Source organism: Apium graveolens, chromosome 1 (genome assembly GCF_009905375.1).
Source record: "Apium graveolens cultivar Ventura chromosome 1, ASM990537v1, whole genome shotgun sequence".
Lineage (NCBI taxonomy): Eukaryota > Viridiplantae > Streptophyta > Magnoliopsida > Apiales > Apiaceae > Apium > Apium graveolens.
The window spans coordinates 153,651,414-153,672,801 of NC_133647.1; the positions used below are offsets into that span (position 1 = coordinate 153,651,414).

A 21,388-nucleotide genomic window follows, 5' to 3' on the forward strand; every position below is an offset into this window, starting at 1 on the left:
TTGGAAGACCTGATTCACTTAACATCGTTCTTGCAGCTTCAATCAATGTACGATTCTTCCTTTCTACCACTCCATTTTGCTGAGGGGTTCTAGGAGCTGAAAATTGTCTGGTAATCCCTTTGTCTGTACAGAATCCATTGAGAAGTGCATTCTTGAATTCTGTCCCATTATCTGACCTTATTGCTCTAACAGGGACGTTAGAATCTAACTCAATCATCTTGATATGATCAATCACAACTTGTGGTGTTTCATCCTTAGAGTGAAGAAATAAAACCCACGTATACTTGGAATAGTCATCAACTATCACAAGACAGTAACACTTCTTTGACATAGAAAGGATATTAACTGGACCAAATAAATCCATGTGCAATAATTGCAGAACACCAGTTATGGAAGATGTGTCAGTGCCTTTCTGACTTGCTTTCTTTGACTTTCCTTTCTGGCAAGCCTCACATAGTCCTTCTGGAGAGAATTCCAGCTGAGGCAGACCTCTTACCAATTCTCTTTTGACAAGAGAATTCATTGTTTTGAAATTGAGATGGGAAAGTCTCTTGTGCCATAGCCAACTCTCATCTGACGATGCCTTTGCATAGAAACAATTGACTTCAAGATTGCTTCCAGAGTTCATGTCAGCTACGAACAGATTTCCTTTCCAGATTCCCATTAAGGAGGGTTTTTCACTTTTCTTGTGCAGAATCTGACACTTCAGCTTGTCGAATAAAACATTGTAGCCGTTGTCACAGAACTGACTAATGCTAAGCAGATTGTGTTCAAGTCCTTGCACAACATATACATTTTCAATGATAACATTTCCAGCTTGCAAACAGCCATATCCCTCCGTTAAACCTTTGCTGTTATCTCCAAAGGTAACCACTGGGCCAGCTTTCTCAACCACATTTGATAGCAGGGCTCTATCTCCGGTCATATGTCTTGACGATCCGCTGTCAAGAATCCACACTACCGGTTGTACCTGTTTAATGCCCTGCAATACAAATGGATTAGAACTTCTTCGGAACCCAAGCTTGGCTGGGTCCGGCATACTTGTAAAATTGGCCTTTATCAGGCAAAACAACATTCTTAATTTCAATATTCTCAACGTTCTCAATGACTGAACATTTGACCTTGTGAACAGCCTTGACAAATTTCTGGTTAGGCTTAGGCACAAATGTCTCCTTTCTAGCTTTAGGAGGACTAGCAGTCTTAGACCTATCATGCTTTCTATTATTCATATACTGACGAGGAGTAGTCTTATCATTAGAAACATGCTTACCATTAAAATAAGCAAACAACAGATAAAAGCACAAGACATACAATCAGGAACACCACATGCTTTATGAGAAGGATTAACAATAGGCAACTTATGCATGGTAGACATGGCATTTGTGTTATCCAACTCATGTGTGTCTGAGTTAGTCTCAGTTGCTTTCACAACCTTGACTGGAACTTTTGACACACTTGACTTGGAGACATCTTTCCCATTAGCATTATCTTCAGCACGGATTTCTTCTTGAATAATAAAAGAGGTCTCATCAAATGGTTCAGCAATTGATTCTTTATAGAGGGGTTCATCAACACCCTTAAGCACATGTGGTACTTCCCTGCCTTTAGCACATACATGAGGAGGGGAGTTTATGCCTAATTTTCCAATAGCAGCATTGTAATCATAACCTATTCCATGGGTTTGATTAACAGCTTGCTTATTGTAAAACTCTTTGGACTTCGAACAAGAATTAAAGTAAGCTTTAACCTTAGCCTCAAGACCGGTGATCTTGTCTTTGAGAATAGTTTCGAGTTGTCTATAACAGTCAACTCTATTCTCTAGAAAAGATACTTGTTCTTTTAGTTTATCTTGATTAATGTGCACAAGTCTTAATTCATTGACCTCTTTCTCAAGGTCTTTGATTTGTTGATTTAACAATTCATTATCACGACGAGCACAATCTAAGGAACCTCCTAGATGATAAACTAATTCAGCATCAGTAAATTTTACCTCTTTTCTTGACGATGAGGTGCTTGCATTACTAGCCATGAGAGCAAGATTCCCAACTTCTTCATCTTCACTGTCAGTATCATCCTAGCTTCTTCCCTTTGCCAGGTACGCCCTTTCAGATTTACTCTTTTGATTAGAGTCGTAAGAGTTCTTCCTAGCTTGTTTTGGCTTCCTGCATTCTGTGGCAAAGTGTCCCAACTCATTACAGTTGAAGCATCGAATGGTGCTTCGATCAACCATCCCTGTTTTATACCCACCACTGCTGGTGTTAGAGGATGAAGATCCACCTTTCTGGAATCTGTTGTAGTTGGACTTGTACTTGAACTTGGGATTCCTTTTGAATCTGACATTTGAGAATCTCTTGACAATCAGGGCCATTGACTCATCCTCCAATTGCTCCAGTTCTTCCAAGGAATAATAATCATCTCCTGATTGATTTGTAGTAGGAGAATCAAATTCTGCTACTATCACATTATCTTCAACCTTGGAAGACTGTACCATCCTTTCTGACTGTTGAGATTGTTGTTGATATTGTGGTTGTTGTTGTTGTTCATCAGCTACTAGAGCAGTAGACGTGCTGACCACTCTTCCTTTCCCGTAAACTTCCTTCTGCTAAATCTACTCCAACTCATAAGTCTTTAACACACCATAGAGCCTTTCCAAAGAAATCTCACTCAGATCTCTTGCTTCTCTTATGGCAGTGATTCTATGTTCGAGATGAGTTGGCAGTGTTAAAAGGAACTTTTTGTTGACCTCCCTGATGGAATAGTATTTACCATTAATGTTCAGGTTGTTGATCAATGCATTGTACCTCTCAAACACTTCAGTGATTCCTTCTCCTGGATTGGATTTAAAGTATTCATACTCAGAGGTTAGGATTTCTAGTTTGTTCTCCCTAACTTCCTCTGTGCCTTCATTAATAATCTCAATAGTTTCCCAGATATGTTTGGAATCTTTACAATTCATCACATGTCTATTCATCAGGGGATTAAGGGAATCTACTAAGATTAATTGAAGGCTAGCATCCAGGGAAGCTTCTTCTATTTCAGCAGGAGAGAAGTCCTCAGGATCCTTCACATAAGTTCTCGCTTTGGTGATCACCACATCATTTTCTATTACCTCTGGTTCCATAACCATAGGAATTTTTGGACCCTTCTTCAACACTTGCAAATATTTGGGATTAGCAACCTGTAAAAACAGTAGCATCTTCTTCTTCTTCCACATTACATAATTTTCTTTATCGAAAAGTGGAATTTTAACGGTTCCAACTTTTTGTGTAGTCATTATGAATTTTTTTGAGTGAATAAAAAAAAAAAAATTCAAGAAGTGAAAGAAACACAAAAGTCTAGGATCTAGATTTGTACGTTAATCAGAAGGCTCTGATACCAATTGTTAGGTCCCAATTTGTTTGTAGAAGGGGGGGTTGAATGCAAACAATACCGTTTAGTCGAATAAAATGCGGAATAAAATTGTGAAACAAAATTCAAGTTAAATAAAACTTTTATTAAACTTGAAAGGTGTTACAACTACGGTATCGGTTACAAGGGATTAATCTCAAATCAATTATTACAAATCTAGAATAAATTCGACATGAACTTTTTCTATTTTTGTAATTAAAAGATCAAATGCTAAATGCGATTTGAGATTAAGTTCTAGGGATTTTAATCCGCTAGATTGATACACAAGAACAAGATAAGTATTTCTAGTTGATTGGATTTAACTTTACAATCTAGAAATTGATCTTGAAGTTGCAGAAGAGATGTAATATTTTTCTGCTCCTTTTTCTTTTTGTTCTTGAGTATGTTCTGTTTGATTGATGATTGTTAGTGTTGTTGAATTGGATGCTTCTGCTTCTTTTTAATCAACATAGCCGAGATTAATGAACTGGTATGACAATCCTTTGTCCAATAAGACTTTCGGTGTGACAATCTTTAGAGTTAGCAAGACAATTAAACTGAACTAGCAAGACTTTCGTATGACAATCAATTGTCATACCGATTGTCATAGTAGTACAAATGAAATTGTCTTACTGAAATAATAAGTGATTTTAATCTAAATAATAATTCCATCAAGACAGTCAACTGAATTAGCATGACTTTCGGTATGACTATCAATTGTCATACCGATTGTCATACTAGTACAATTAGTTGTCTTTTTAGAATTAAAACAGATTTTAACCAATTAAAATTCTGTAAATCCTTAATATTAATTCTAAATTAATTAATCAATTTAATTCAATTAATCAATAAATTAATCCTTGCAGATATAATTTATTTTCTTAATTAAATTATATGACTTAATTAGTTAATAGAGAATTAATACTAACCCTGAGCAGCATCCATTCTTCTGACAATCTTCTGAAAGTCACTGAGACTTATGAATCAATTCCGCCACTTCAATGCTGACACTCGATGTACTGTCTGGTTCATGAGTGACTAACTTTGGTGACGTTTCTTCATGTCTTGACTTTGATATTCTGATTGAATCCTTGTAATAAATGATACCTTGACGAGATCTCTGTCACTTGATTAAATCCACGATCTTGATATATATCACTGAGGCATGATCAAATTCTTGAACTTCTTCCAGTGAATCTTCAAGTCTGCAGATGAACAATGTTTCTTTATTCTTTGACAGATGTTACTTTGTGAGATCTCTCTGATGATAGATCCACTATTTACTTATTACATTCTTATTTGAGTTGAGTTAAATACTCGAATAAACGAGTAGGCTATGACATATGCCTTTCACTTAATTCAATAATTGAAGAACCTCTGAAACTACTGCACATGGACTTATTTGGACCAGTCAATGTATTGTCTATCTCAAGAAAAAGATACTGCCTAGTAATTGTGGATGATTTCTCAAAGTTCTCTTGGACATATTTTCTAAAATCCAAAGATGAAGCTAGTGAAATCATCATCAATCACATAAGGCAAGTCAACAATCATCCTGACTTTAAAGTAAGAAGAATCAGGAGTGATAATGGAACTGAGTTCAAGAATTCTGTGATGAGGTCATTTTATGAAGAAAATGAGATCATGCATGAGTTTTCAGCAACAAGAACTCCACAACAAAATGGAGTGATGAAAAGAAAGAACAGATCTCTTATTGAAGCTGCAAGAACAATGCTTTAAGAGTCAAAGTTACCAACATACTTTTGGGCAGAGGCTGTAAATACTGCATGCTATACTCAGAATGTTTCTTTGGTTAATCAAGCAAAATACATGACACCCAACCAATTGTTCAAGAATAGGAAGCCAACATTAAACTTTCTTCATGTATTTGGCTGTAAATGCTATATTTTAAGGAATCAAACTGATCAGCATGGGAAGTTTGATGCCAAAGCAGATGAAGGCATTTTTGTTGGATATACAGTTGGAAAAGTATATAGAGTTTACAATCTCAGAACCAACATTGTTATGGAATATGTACATGTTGTGTTTGATGATAAAAAGATTGAAGGACTGCAAGATGGAGATTTCCATGAAAGCCTCAAATTTGACAATGTTGAGATGATTGGTGAAGATAGTGATGTTGAAAGTGATCAAGAACAAATATCTAAGAACAATGCAGAAAAGTCTACAACCAATGAAGCACATAATTCAACATCCGTCAAAATATCAAGTGCATCATCTGTTGAAAGACAATATGCATCATCCGTCGAAAGGCAAAGGATAACATCCGTTGACCCATCAATAGAAGTTGAAAGCCAAGTTAGATCACAATCAGAAAGAACTCCAATTTCAAGTCAAAGATCCATAAACTCAGGGGGAGTTTCTGACCATCAAAACTCTTATAATCATCAAGACAAAAATGAGGCCTCTTCATCTAGAGCTAATGTACTTCAACAGAGAAAATGGACTAGAGATCAACCATTTGAAATGATCATTGGTGATGTATCCTTAAGAGTGCAAACAAGAAAAGCAACTCAAGAGGAATGTCTATATAGTAGCTTTCTATCTTAGGAAGAACCTAAAAAGGTAGAAGAAGCTCTGTTGGATCCTGATTGGGTTTTAACTATGCAGGAGGAGCTAAATCAATTTGAGAGGAATAAAGTTTGGAAGCTGGTACCCAAGCCTAAATGAAAGAATTCTATTGACACCAATTGGGTATTTAGAAACAAGATGGATGAAAATGGCATAGTAGTTAGGAATAAAGCTAGATTGGTTGCTAAGGGTTATTATTAACAAGAAGGAATTAATTTTGATGAAACTTTTGCTCCTGTTGCAAAACTTGAAGCCATCAGATTTTTCTTAGCCTATGCAGCCCATGCCAATTTCAAAGTCTATCAAATGGATGTCAAAAATGCCTTTCTGAATGGAGATTTGGAGGAGGAAGTCTATGTCAGTCAGCCTCCTGGTTTTGACTTTTGAAGACCCAAATTTTCTAGAGTATGTCTACTATCTTTTATAAGCACTTTATAAATTGAAGCAAGCACCTAGAGCCTGATATCATACTTTGTCAAAGTTTCTCTTAGAAAATCACTTCACTAGAGGTACCGTTGACAAAACCTTATTATTTAGAAATGTTAATGGCTCTAGTATACTGTTCAAATTTATATAGATGATATTGTATCTGGCCCCACAGATGAAAAACTTTGCAAAATTGATGCAAAGTAAATATGAAATGAGCATTATGGGAGAACTAACTTACTTTCTTGGTTTACAAGTTAAGCAAGTTAGTGATGGAATATTCATTAGTCAAACCAAATATATTTATGATCTTTTGAAGAAGTTTGACCTAATGGATTGCACATCTGCAAAAACTCCCATGGCTACTGCAACTAAACTTGAATTAAACACTACTGAAAAGTCTGTGGATATTTCAAGCTATAGAGGCATGGTTGTCTCACCTTTATATTTAACAACCAGTAGGTCAGATATAATGTTTGCTACTTGTCTCTGTGCTAGATTTCAAGCTGATCCTAGAGAATCTTATTTAGTAGCTATTAAGAGAATTTTCAGATATCTCAAAGGAACACCAAAACTTGGCATTTGGTACCCTAGAGATTCTGGTTTTGATCTAACTGGTTACTCAGATGTAGATATGCATGTTGTAAAATTTATAGAAAAATTATAACAGGAACCTTTCAATTTCTAGGAAACAAGCTAGTATCCTGGTTCAGTAAAAAGCAAAATTCAATTTCTACCTCTACAGCTGAAGCTGAATATATTGCTACTGGTAGTTGTTGTGCACAAATTTTATGGATGAAAAATCAACTGTTAGACTATGGTCTACAAGTGAATAAGATTCCTATTTTCTGTGATAACACAAGTGCTATTGCAATCACTGAAAATCCAGTACAACATTCAAGGACCAAGCACATTGACATCAAGTACCATTTTATTATAGAGCATGTCATGAATGGTACTGTGGAACTTCATTTTGTTCCAACTGAGAAGCAACTTGTAGACATCTTTACCAAGCCACTTGATGAATCCACCTTCACTAGGTTGGTAAGTGAGTTAGGTATGCTTAATTATTCTTAATCTATTCTGATGTGTAAGCAAATTGAATTGCTGTAACGACTGAAAATTTCATGACGTAATTAAATGAATAAAGTATGATTTTGTGGTGTAATTATAAATTATATGATTTAATAAAGGGATTAAATGATTATGTTAATTGTCCTTATTGTATATTAGTATCTGGGAGCGTAGAAATATGCGTTCCAATTTAAAGAGTCAGCTTAGGAGTTAAGCTGTGTTGTCGGGCCGTCAGGAAGAACAGAACCCGTCTTAAAATGGGATTAAAGTATTTAAATGTTTACTATGTGCTATTATGTGAAATGGAATGTCTAAGTGAGTATCATGTTCTAGTGTCGTGTCGATTGGTTAAAGATAATTGTGAAGTGTAATTGAAACGCTTAGCGTCGGGCTGTCAAGCAGAACGCAACCCGTTACGCAAAAAGAGGAATAATAATAAAAAGGGAAATATCATGATCAAACATGAGTTGTGATGTATAAATAAATGTGTTTGCTTGTCTGTATGCATGATTATGTGATTTGTTGATTTGTAAAAGGGTTAAAGGGATTTATTTGAATTTAAATAAGGTTTATTGAACCTTTATACATTTTTATAAAATTATCCGAGTAAGGTCAAGGCGTGGAATTTGTTTTGTTATCTTCAAATTAGTCCTAGAAACTTTCTAAAAATGATAGACGGATTTATTTCGTGATCGTTGTATTTTAAAATGATTTTATGGAGTTAAAATGCTATTTTCAGCATAATCTTGTAAAATCCGTATTTAATCAACCGTTTGCTCAAAAATTATTCTGAAAATATGGACGAAAAACTAATTTCGAGATCTATGCTATAAAATTATTATTTGTTCCATTCTCATCTTTTCTGAGAGAGCTATTTCTTGATTAAATTCATTTTTAGATTGAAAATAAGAGAAAAGAGAAAATAAATTAAAAGTATGGTATAATGACCATACTACCCTTGCCAAATTAATATATATACTCCCTCCCCTCCCCTTTTTCTTTTCCTTTACCCGGCCTCACTCTCTCTCATCTCTCATATTCTCTCATCTCTCTCTTTCTCTCTCAAACTCTCGAAGTTCTCTCTCTCTTCTTTTCTTTCGGGATAACCCCCTTCTCTCAGTGATTTCTATGAAATCATTCATAAAACTTCATGCTCATCCTAGATATATACTTTAAATCATTTGCATATGTGTATTTGTACTTGCATGCGAGTGTGTGTGTGTGTGTTTGGGCTCGGTGTTTAGCCGAGAGCCGAGTTGGTGCTTTCTTTTGAATGTTCGACTTGAGATTGTGTAATTTTGTGATGATTATGCATTGCATGTGTGTGTTGTTGTGTTTTTGGATTGAAATCGGAGGTCTTAAGGTTGGAAACTCCCGAATGGGGGCACCACCGTGAAGCCACCGCCACCGGTGATGAACTCCGGTGAACCGGTGGTGAGTCATGATGTGTAAACTGAACTCTAGAATGCATAAACTTGATTTTCTGTAGTTGCATGTGGTCTTTTATTTAAAACCGAATGGGTTTTTGATTCTATAAGAAATTAAGTTGATTTTTGTTGATTAAAATGATTGTGGATAGTTATTTTTAGAAAGTATGGAGTAATTAGATTAATTAATAGTTTGAAGAATCGAATTGATGCATGCATGTTATGATTTAGGTGAAATTTGAATGTTTGGATTTGTGTTAAGAAATTTAGTTGGTTTAATTGATAAAATGACTTGTAAATGATGTGTTATAGAAATTTTTAGATGATTTTGGGATAGATTGAAGTGTGAAGTTGATTTGAATTATACATGTTGATCTATGTGGTTAGGACCGAATGATTGCCTTGTGTCGAGAAAGAAATTAATCAAATAAACTTGCGTGATTTGAAATTGGTGTTGATTGGTCGATAATTGTCGAAATTAAGATGATAGTTAAGCTTGTATGTGGATTTATAGTCATGCATGTAAAGATAAGTTAATGCATGTGTAATTTCTAGAAGTTATGTGATTTATGTGTGTGTTTTGGTTCAAATTAAATGATAAAAAAGGAAGGATTGAGTCGCCTTGATGTGAGGTGTTAGGTCACATAACACTGTAGAAGGGGGTTGAATACAGTGTTTATACAATCAAATCAATTTCAACATAAGTATGTAACAAAGATCAAGTATATTTAATAAACTTTGTTACAATATGAACTGTTGTTCTCTCTCAGTGATGAATAAATATCACTCAGAGCTGCTAGGTTACAATGTATAATCTTCTCGATAATGATAACACATATAGTGTAAACCCTAAGCTGTGTTTATATAGTACACAGTTACAAGATATATTCTAATTGATATGGAATACAATTCTGTCTCCTAAAATATATCAATCAGATATCTTCTACAAGTCTTCTAGTCCTCTAACTCTTTCCATGCATATCTTATATTGTTTTAGTCCAGATCCTCTCCTGTAAATCAGCCGCATTCCTTATCTGAAAGTCTTCCAACCCTTAAGTTCTGAAATGACCTTAAGTTTTGATATTAAGTTCTGACTTCAGTAAGTTCTGATTTCAATAAGTCCTGATATGTCCTGTTGTTAAGTTCTGAAAACTAAAAACAAATCATATTAGACATGACATCTCAAATATATCTAACAATCTCCCCCAACTTGTAAATTATGCAAAATATACAAGTTAATAGATTTGATGATGTCAAAAATATTTAACTACAAATACAATAAGAGTTTAACTAGATAACTAACTACAACTTACAATCCTTGTAGCTTTTACCAATCTCACTGAGTCAATCTAAATCCAAAGTTATTCTTGATAAAGTTTGATATCAGCTTTTCTTCTTTATTCCTCAGGACTTGAGATAGTGTAGCTTTAACTTGCTTCAATTCTTCACCCTGACTTCCAATCTGGTAGATTGCAATCCTTAGTGCAGAGATATGGTTTCTTTCTAAACCATTACCCAGTCTTATTACCTTTGGATGATAAGAATCTTCATTGTAGCATAGACATTTCTCTTTCAGTATCACTTCAAGTTTGGCATAATCCTTCTTCATTGGAATTTTACTTCCATCATCTTCAACTATGTTTGGAATGAATTATGTAACCCTTGAACCATAAATTCTTGTTTTATCTCTTATGGTCTTCAATATGAAATTTGACCATCTCCTGGTAGTATCAGACTTTATCTCTAAAAGATAATGAAAGAATTGAAGTTCTTTCAGGGATTTGTTCAGCACATCTGATTCTGACATTTGATATGTCCTTCCATCTTCAAGAAATAGAATCAGATTTTCTTTGACATTATGCTTGTCGTGAGCATCCAGTACCACTTAAATAGAGATAACCTTATCAAGGTGTTTCTGTGTAACATCTTCAAGAGGTCTGTCAGTCAACAAAAATGGATCTCTAGTAGCAACTTCAACTCCTGTCTTGATCTTAGCTTCATCAGAACCTAGCCCTGCTCTGTCTCTTGGTTCTCTAGCATTTAACCCAATAGTCATGAAATCAGACAGCAATTGGCTTTTCTTTGGATCTGATGGTTTGATATTTTTCCAAAGAAGTTTCTTTTTGTCAGCTACTTTCATCTTGTGTAAATCAACTTGAGCTATGTCAAAGGTTGATGTCTTGATGACTTTATCAGAACTTGCTATTTCTTCCGTAGCTTGCTGTTCTTCACTCTGAACAACTTGAGCCTTGTCAGAGGTTGTCTTGGATTCTGTTAGGGCGAAAACACGCGCTAATATTCACGCAAGTATACGCGTTCGCAAGTAATATAGAATACTTTCTAGTTCGTTCTCTCAGAGACTCAGACTAATATATTGTCTAATTAAACTCACTCACCAATGTATGATTACTTCTCAATGTTAAGATAATAACACTTAAAATTGTTGATCAAATATTAACTATAATTAACTACTTAATTAACCACTTAACTAACACTTCAAATTATCAATAATAAAACACTCATGAGATCACAACTTCATTATTACTTCCTTCTATAGCCATTGTTATTACCTTTAGCATGTGACAGTGATGATATTAATCGAATAACACAAAACTGATAAAAGCCAACTTTCATTGTACTAATACCATTCTACCAAACATCCACAATTAAGATAGAAGTTGAATAGTCATCAATTATGTTGAGTTCCTATATGTCTACAGAAATTGACAACACAACGATTTAAGCACAAGTTATTCCTTTTGATTACATAGGGCAAATAAAACTGTTAGAGTTACCCACTAATCATGCACAACGTACATGAACCTATGCTAGCATGGCAAGTTCTAAATCTCAAGATCCACCGTCGCTTCACAAGAGATTAACACCCTATCTTATATGTTCGCGACACACATAAGACGAATACGCACAACCAATACTAGATATCATGCAATCATCACACACTAAAGTATTAAACAATTAACTAAAGAATTCCATAATAAATCCGTTGTAACCCCATGATCACGATTAGCCCATAATAGAACTTATCGCCATCATGGGTTCATATGAAATCATGACAAACAACACAAGAAAATAATAACTACACTAATTATATTAAAACAGAGTACGTCACAAGAGTAAATAAGTCAAAGCAAGAAAACTAGCATCCAACGTTACAACGAAACAAGAATCACAAAAATATATGCTTCCTCTTCGTTGCGGTGTGCTAAATCGGTCTTCTTCCTTAACTCCTTTGCTTCTTGCGTAAAACACAATCTAAAACATAATCTCCTTAATACTCTCAGTGAAAACGTCTCAACTCTACCTATATAATAGTCCCATAAAACTCAGATTACATAGAAGTTGGAAGCCACACAGAATTAGAAGTCTAAAATAATTCAGCTTTTTCCCCGACCTTGCGCGGCCGCTCAGCATATCTGCGCGGGCGCGCAGGCGGCTGCGCGGCCGCTCAGCATTGCTGCGCGGGCGCGCAGGACCCTACTGGAAAAATTCCAAGCTTGCTCCGTTTCTTCGCCGTAATCTGCCCATTCCTTTCCTCTCGCAATGGTGAACACATGCCAAGGCTTATTCTTGATGATTCCTCCCCCGAAATGCAACTATTACCCTGAAATGCATAAACACTAGAAAAATGCATCAAACACACAAAATACTTGATTTCAAGACACCAATTTAAGCCATTTTAAGACGTTCTAAGTGGTATAAAATGCAACTTATCACACCCCCAAACTTAAATCGATGCTTGTCCTCAAGCGTCACAGACTCAAAAACAAATACAAATATGCATGAATGCAATCTATATGAAAATGCAACGATCCCCCTTACTATAATTAACCAACCAAATTGTTACCTCTCAACGAATGCAGTTAGACAACTAAAGATCAATAAACTCATGCAAACGGACATACAGCCAGAAACGTGGTGTGTGCAAATGCTTAACAGATATGCTTTAGAACTAGACCAATTACTATGACTAGACTATCCTCAAGGCAATCCTACGATTATACAAAGAATAAAAATTCTAGGCATAAAGTGATATACAACACTACAAGAACTCTGGAGCTTACTACGGAATCGTGCTTTTTATTTACAACTCAAATGCTTATTTGACCGTGCAATGAGTGAGGTCCACAAAAGACTTATACAATGGTATCCATGTAACGAGCGTTAGGTTAGCGGATCCCAGACTCTAAAAGCCTTAGGTCACTAGGCACAAAGTCCCCTAAGAACTTAATAACTCGAATACCAAAGAGCCCACTCTTGATCAATTATGCAATTTTTTTTTTATAACTTCTGAGCAAGTGCGTTTCGCTCCATCTTGCTCAACCCTAGACTACTCGCAACATATGTGAGCCGACTACTAGCCATTTGACGCCTAGCCATAACTAGCAACAACTTCCATACTTTTTTTCTCCAAAAATTTTTCTTTTTCATGTTTTAATCACTAAGAACCTATAATCGAATTCTAAGCATAATAAATAGATTGACCTTGAAAACAACCAAATCATAACAACAATCTAGCCCTTACGCATTCTTTAAGACTTAGTGGACTTACAATTGTTTCTAGCATGCATATCAACCTACACAACTTAATATCACTTTAATGCTATCACTACACTCGCATCAATATCACAATTCAGTCGATAAATCATTGCAAAAGGGATCATGGTAAATGCATGAGCTATATGACATTCATAAATGTCATAAAAAAAACTAAATGGCATAAATTATGCAACTATATGAACTAAACTATCATGAATATGCAACTAAATGATACACACACAATATTCCTTAACTACCACCCCCAAACTAAAAATCTTCACTGTCCTCAGTGAAAGTAGTAGAAAGGAACACAGGGTATACCTACTCGGAGTCATCATCATCATCACCCTCAGCGGGTGGAGTATCAGGCAGCGGGTATGCAGAGTCCTCACCAAAAACTGGCCACTGGATATCAGCTCCAAGGCCTCGAAAAGCAGTCCCTAATGCAAGGGTGAGCTCCTGAGCAAACCTGCTCTGCATCTCATATATGGCATCCATCCGCCGTGAAAGCCTCCTATACTGGGCATCACCCATCCCAGCACCCTCCTGAGCTCTCGACGAACCAGCCTCACCACGCCCTGGCCTAGCCATAGTAGCACCTCGTGCTGGACGTCCTCCTGGAAGACGATAACCCACCGGTCCACTCCTGCATCCCATTCAGAGTGCCAGAATCTATCGGAGCTGCTGGCAACTGCAACTGCTCATGAGCCGGCCAGTTCACTCCTACTGCTCGGCATAGCTTCGTAACCGTGGATGCATAAGGGATGTTCATATGCTTTGCTCCCCTCAAAAACTTCAGAATTCCTTGGTAGATAAACTCACCAAGGTCCACATAGTATTCTTCATTCAGAATTCCCCACAACAACTGTGCTCTCTCAACTGTGACCTCGTGTGCATGTGAAGAAGGCAAAATATTAGCACATATAAATGCATTCCATGCACGGGCATACCTGTTCATGGCGATCGCCGGAAAGTGACGATACTCATTATTGGCTGGACTGCGGTTCCAAACTGTGCCCGGTCGACAGAGAGTCGCACAAATCAAATCCAAGTCAAAATCCTCAGCAGTCTTTTCATTCCAGTTCTCCTCCTCGGGCTTCCTCTCTCGCTGTCCAATCACACGACGAATCGCCGCAGGATGATAATCAACCGTCAGCCCACGGACTACAGAAAACCCATTCTTTTCAGCCTTCACGTTCGCGTAGAACTCGCGAACAACGCTCATCGGTACTGCTTCGGGTGACTCACAAAAAGCTATCCACCCCTTCTCTGCAATCATGGGTAACAACTCACCATCCCTCCCTGATGGTAAAAACCCCCTCTCTTTCAGAATCGGCTTCCCCAACAGCCTAGTGTACTCCTCCTCCGCAGCTCTGTCAGTTAACCGAGGTCTTGCAGCAGTACCCCTCGATGAATCAGCAGTAGGAACTGTGCTGCTGCTGTCAATAGTGCGTGCTCTCTTGGGTGCCATTGATTCATGAATAAAAGTGTGTAAGAACTGATTTTTGATGTTTGTGAGAGGGTTTAAGTGTAGGAAGTTTTGTGGGAGATATGTAGGATAGGTGTATGTATATATAGGGTGTGGATTAGATTAGGGTTTGGGAATTAAGGGCTAAAATGATGGGGTAGTGGGAATAATTCGTGGGTTTATGGGCTACAACTGTTTTTGTATTTTATTATTATTTTTTTTTTCTGAACTGTAAAAAATTTTCTGGAACTCGACCCCTGCGCGGCCGCTCAGCATAGCTGCGCGGGCGCGCAGAGGGTCTTTGGAATTTTTTTTTTCAGCCCCTGTTTTCTGATTTTTTTGTGTTTTTGTATAGGTTATTAACTTCTAAGGGTTCCTGTAACAACAATTCATGGGTTGCCTCCCACGCAGCGCTTCTTTTTCGTCATTAGCTTGACGTTCTGTACCTTTCTCAAGTAGTCAACAAAATGGCACTAACCACCTCTCGGTTTGCCATGTCCCCATAGTAGTGCTTCAACCGCTGACCGTTAACCTTGAATGCTTGGTCCGAATCATTCTCAAAAATTTCCACCGCTCCATGTGGAAACACAGTTTTGACAATAAAAGGTCCAGACCATCTTGATTTCAACTTCTCAGGAAAAAGTCGGAGCCGAGAGTTGAATAACAGAACTTGTTGCCCTGGCACAAATAACTTAGGATGTAGCTTCCTATCGTGCCACCTCTTCACCTTTTCCTTATATATTTTGTTATTCTCGTACGCTTGAAGTCGAAATTCATCAAGTTCATTAAGCTGAAGCATTCTTTTCTTACCAGCTGCATCTAAATCCAGGTTCAATTTCTTCAATGCCCAGTAGGCTTTATGCTCAAGCTCCGCCGGTAGATGACATCCCTTACCGTACACCAACTGAAACGGTGACATCCCAAGTGGAGTTTTGTATGCTGTTCTGTAAGCCCAAACAGCTTCATCGAGCTTTAAAGACCAATCCTTCCTTGACGGACAAACAACCTTCTCTAGAATACGCTTTATCTCTCTGTTAGACACTTCCGCTTGACCATTTGTTTGCGGATGATAGGCAGTAGCTACTCGATGATTCACATTATAACGCTGCATCATAGAAGTGAACTTACGGTTGCAAAAATGCGATCCTTCATCACTTATGATTACCCGAGGCGTTCCAAACCTTGTGAAAATTTGCTTATGAAGAAAATTTAGTACTACCTTTGCATCATTTATCGGTAAAGCTTTAACTTCGACCCATTTTGAGACATAATCGACTGCCAGCAAGATGTACTGATTATTGCAAGACGAGATAAAAGGCCCCATGAAATCGATTCCCCACACATCAAAGACCTCGACTTCAAGCATCACATTTAATGGCATCTCATCCTTCCTTGACAAATTTCCCACTCTTTGGCAACAATCACACCTTAAAACAAACTGATGAGCATCCTTGAACAAAGTAGGCCAGAAAAAACCTGCTTGCAGAATACGAGCTGCCGTCTTCTCACCTCCATAGTGTCCACCATAAACCGTGGAATGGCAGTCTCGTAATATCCCCTCCGTCTCACAGAACGGGATACATCTCCTGATGATCTGGTCAGCTCCCTGTCTAAACAAATATGGTTCATCCCACATATACCACTTCACCTCATGCAGAAACTTCTTCTTTTGAGCGGATGTCAAATTAAGAGGCATTATATTGCTGACGAGATAGTTTACAATATCTGCAAACCATGGTTCTTCCTCCTGAATTGCAAACAACTGCTCATCCGGAAAAGATTCATTGATTAACGTCCTATCTTGTGAAGTAGAATCGGGATTCTCCAACCTAGAGAGATGGTCAGCTACTTGATTCTCAGTACCTTTTCTATCTTTGATCTCTAACTCAAATTCCTGAAGTAAAAGCACCCAACGAATGAGTCTCGGCTTCGAATCCTTCTTAGAAACCAGATAGCGAATAACTGCATGATCAGTGAATACTGTTACTTTCGTACCAAGCAGATAAGATCGAAATTTCTCAAAGCCAAAGATTATAGCCAAAAGCTCCTTCTCCGTAGTGGTGTAGTTCAATTGGGCCCCATTTAAAGTCTTACTCGCATAGTAGACCACATGGAAGATATTTTTCTTACGCTGTCCCAGAACTGCACCTACCGCATAATCACTCGCATCACACATCATCTCAAACGGTTCTGTCCAATCTGGTGCTGTAATAACTGGTGTAGTGATCAAACTCTTCTTGAGAGTCTCGAATGCTGCCAAACATTCATCATCAAATTTGAAAGGCACATCTTTCTCAAGTAAATTGCACAACGGCTTAGATATCTTTGAAAAGTCCTTGATGAATCGACGATAAAAACCCGCATGACCAAGAAAACTACGGATTCCTTTCACAGAATTGGGTGGGGGAAGATTTTCAATGACTCCCACCTTGGCCTTGTCCACCTCCAGACCCTTGCTAGAGACCTTATGCCCAAGGATAATGCCTTCACGCACCATAAAATGACATTTCTCCCAATTTAGCACCAAATTAGTTTCCACGCATCTTTTGAGTACGGCGCGCAGATTATTCAAACATTCATCATATGAGTGTCCAAAGACGGAGAAGTCATCCATGAACACTTCGACGTTATTTCCAATCATGTCAGAGAATATAGCCATCATACATCTCTGAAAGGTGGCCGGGGCGCCACATAACCCAAACGAATCTCTACGAAAAGCAAATATGCCAAATGGACAAGTGAAGGTAGTCTTTTCCTGATCCTCTGGTGCAATACAAATCTGATTATACCCGGAATAACCATCCAGAAGATAGAAATACTCATGTCCCGCCAATCTGTCAAGCATTTGATCAATAAATGGAAGAGGAAAGTGATCCTTCCTTGTGGCTTTGTTCAATTTCCTATAATCCATGCATACTCTCCATCCTGTAACTGTTCGAGTAGGGATGAGCTCATTCTTTTCATTTGCGACCACAGTGATACCTCCTTTCTTAGGTACACATTGTATGGGGCTCACCCACGAGCTGTCAGAAATAGGATAAATGATGCCTGCATCTAGCCATTTCAGAATTTCTTTCTTTACCACCTCCTTCATGATCGGGTTCAGTCTTCGCTACTGTTCCACAGTTGGCCTACTACCTTCCTCTAACAGAATTTTATGCATACAATATGAAGGACTTATCCCCTTGATTTCTGCTATGGTCCATCCTATAGCCGATTTGAATTCTCTCAAAATCCTTAAGAGCTTGTCTTCCTCACTACCTGAAAGGTCAGCTGAAATAATAACAGGTAACGTAGATGAATCACCTAAAAAAGCATACCTCAAGTGTTCAGGTAATGGTTTGAGCTCCAAGGTAGGTGCTTCCTCTATTGATGGTTTGAGCTTCCCTTCAGCGTTCTTGAGGTCAGAAGTACCAAGAGATTCAAATGGTATGTCCAGCTTTCGCTTCCAGGGAGAAGCGTTCAGATATTGTAATTGCTCGTTGCTATCTTCATCATCACTGTCAAATTCCCCCACTAAGGCCTTTTCCAATGCATCAGACATTAGCATGTGCTCGAGTTCTGAAGTAACCGCGGGATCAATCACATCCACTTTTAAGCACTCCTCATCTTCTGTAGGGAATTTCATTGCCTTGAATACGTTGAAGGTCACATCCTGATCTTGGACCCGCATAGTAAGTTCCCCTTTTTGCACATCTATCAAGGTATGGCCGGTAGCCAAGAAAGGCCTCCCCAAGATTATGGGAATCTTCTTATCTTCCTCAAAATCCAGAATAACGAAATCTGCATGAAAGAAGAGCTTATCCACCTTGACGAGCACATCCTCAACTATGCCCCTTGGGTAAGTAATGGAACGGTCAGCCAATTGTAGCGACATGTATGTGGGTTTTGGATCAGGCAGATCCAGCTTTTTAAAGATCGACAAAGGCATTAGATTAATGCTTGCTCCCAAATCACAAAGGCACTTGTCAAAAGTTAGATTGCCAATGGTGCAAGGAATGGTGAAGCTTCCTGGATCTTTCAGTTTTGGCGGTAACTTTTGCTGCAGAACAGCGCTGCATTCTTCCATGAGAGCAACGATTTCAAGGTCATCCAGTTTCACCTTCCTTGAAAGAATAGTCTTCATGAACTTCGCATAACTAGGCATTTGTTCCAGAGCCTCAGCGAAAGGTATATTGATGTGAAGTTTCTTGAACACCTCCAGAAACTTCCAAAACTGTCTATCCAGCTTTTGTTGTTGCAATCTCTTAGGAAAAGGTGGTGGAGGATAGAGTTGTTTCTCCCCTGTATTAGCCTCAGGCAGAGTGTGTTCAACAGTAGTCTCCCTTGGTTCCGCCGCTTTCTCCTTTTGCTTAGATTCTTCATCTCTAACTTCAGCTTCGACTTCTTTTGCCTTTTCAGCATCAGCTACTTTTCCAGACCTTAAGGTAATAGCCTTGACTTGCTCTTTAGCTTCCTTCCTGCCTGGTACTTCCGTGTCACTGGGAAGAGTGCCAGGTTGACGATTGAGCACTGCATTGGCTAATTGACCGATTTGATTTTCCAAGGTCTTGATAGAAACCGCCTGACTCTTGCACAACAGCTTAAGTTCCTCAAAATCAACACTAATAGGTGCAGCTGCACTTCCCTGTTGAGGATATGATTGCCTTGTAGCATACTGCTGTGGTTGCTGGAATCCAGGTGGGTTAAACTGTTTACTCACTCATTGCTGATATGTTGGCTGAATCGCATTCTGATTATTCCCCCAGCTGAAATTTGGATGATTTCTGTTATTAGGATGATAGGTCGCTGGCACAGGCTGCTGTTGTGGCTGATAATTATTCACTTACTGAACAGATTCGTTGACAAGAGAACACTGATCCGTAGCATGAGAACCTGCACAAAGTTCACAAACCATAGCTATTTGATTAACTCCATACGTAGCCAGAGAATCGACCTTCATTGATAGCGCTTGGAGCTGGGCTGCAATAGCGGTGGCTGCATCAACTTCCAGAATACCTACTACCTTGCCTGACGTCATCCTCTGAGTTGGGTTTTGATGCTCATTTGCAGCCATCGTCTCTATAAGATTATACGCCTCAGTATAGCTTTTAGCCCATAAGGCGCCTCCAGCTGCTGCATCGAGCATTGGCCGAGATTGGGCCCCCAAACCATTATAGAAACCAGTGATCACCATCCAATCCGGCATTCCATGATGTGGACATTTTCTCAACATTTCCTTGTAGCGTTCCCAAGCCTCGCACATAGATTCTGTAGGTTGCTGCGCAAACTGAGTAAGAGCACTCCTCATAGCAGCAGTCTTTGCCATTGGATAAAACTTTACCAGAAACTTTTGCGCTAGATCTTGCCACGTAGTGATGGACCCAGCTGGTTCCGAATGTAACCAGTCTTTAGCCTTATCCCTCAGTGAGAATGGGAAAAGCCTCAACTTGATAGCCTCATCAGTCACGCCATTATACTTAAAAGTGCTGCAGATCTCGACAAAATTTCTTATGTGCATGTTGGGGTCTTCAGTTGCCGCTCCTCCAAAAAAAACAGAATTCTGCACCATCTGAATAGTGCCCGGCTTGATTTCAAAGGTGTTAGCTTGAATAGCCGGATGAAGGATGCTTGACTAAATGTCATAAATTTTAGGCCGAGAAAAATCCATAAGAGCTGGATCAACTTGAACAATACGATCTCCCATGTTAACTGGTTCTTTCTGCTCAGCTCCTGAATCCGAATCCTCAAAATCTAACTTCTCCGGAATATCAAGAACTTCGTCTGTCTCCTCAGCTGTATCTAAAGTCCTCTTGCGAGCACGAGAACGAGTTTGCATAAACGCTTGCTAAAGTACCTGAAACACAACCGAAAAGAGTAAGTAACTATTACGTCCTAATCACTGAGTCCTAATGACCAATGATGGTAAGTACATAAACTAAACAAATACGCCGAGTCCCCGGCAGCGGCGCCAAAAACTTGTTAGGGCGAAAACACGCGCTAATATTCACGCAAGTATACGCGTTCGCAAGTAATATAGAATACTTTCTAGTTCGTTCCCTCAGAGACTCAGACTAATTTATTGTCTAATTAAACTCACTCACCAATGTATGATTACTTCTCAATGTTAAGATAATAACACTTAAAATTGTTGATCAAATATTAACTATAATTAACTACTTAATTAACCACTTAACTAACACTTCAAATTATCAATAATAAAACACTCATGAGATCACAACTTCATTATTACTTCCTTCTATAGCCATTGTTATTACCTTTAGCATGTGACGGTGATGATATTAATCGAATAACACAAAACTGATAAAAGCCAACTTTCATTGTACTAATACCATTCTACCAAACATCCACAATTAAGATAGAAGTTGAATAGTCATCAATTATGTTGAGTTCCTATATGTCTACAGAAATTGACAACACAACGATTTAAGCACAAGTTATTCCTTTTGATTACATA

At 38.1% G+C, this 21,388-nt stretch overlaps 1 non-coding gene across 1 annotated transcript; it reads left to right on the top strand.

Moving 5' to 3' along the window:
- The first annotated feature begins 20,117 nt into the window (after nucleotides 1-20,117).
- LOC141679692 (small nucleolar RNA R71) lies at nucleotides 20,118-20,224 on the top strand. The gene has a single exon (XR_012558161.1). It is a non-coding gene; the product is annotated as a small nucleolar RNA R71 (small nucleolar RNA).
- Nucleotides 20,225-21,388: the final 1,164 nt, after the last annotated feature.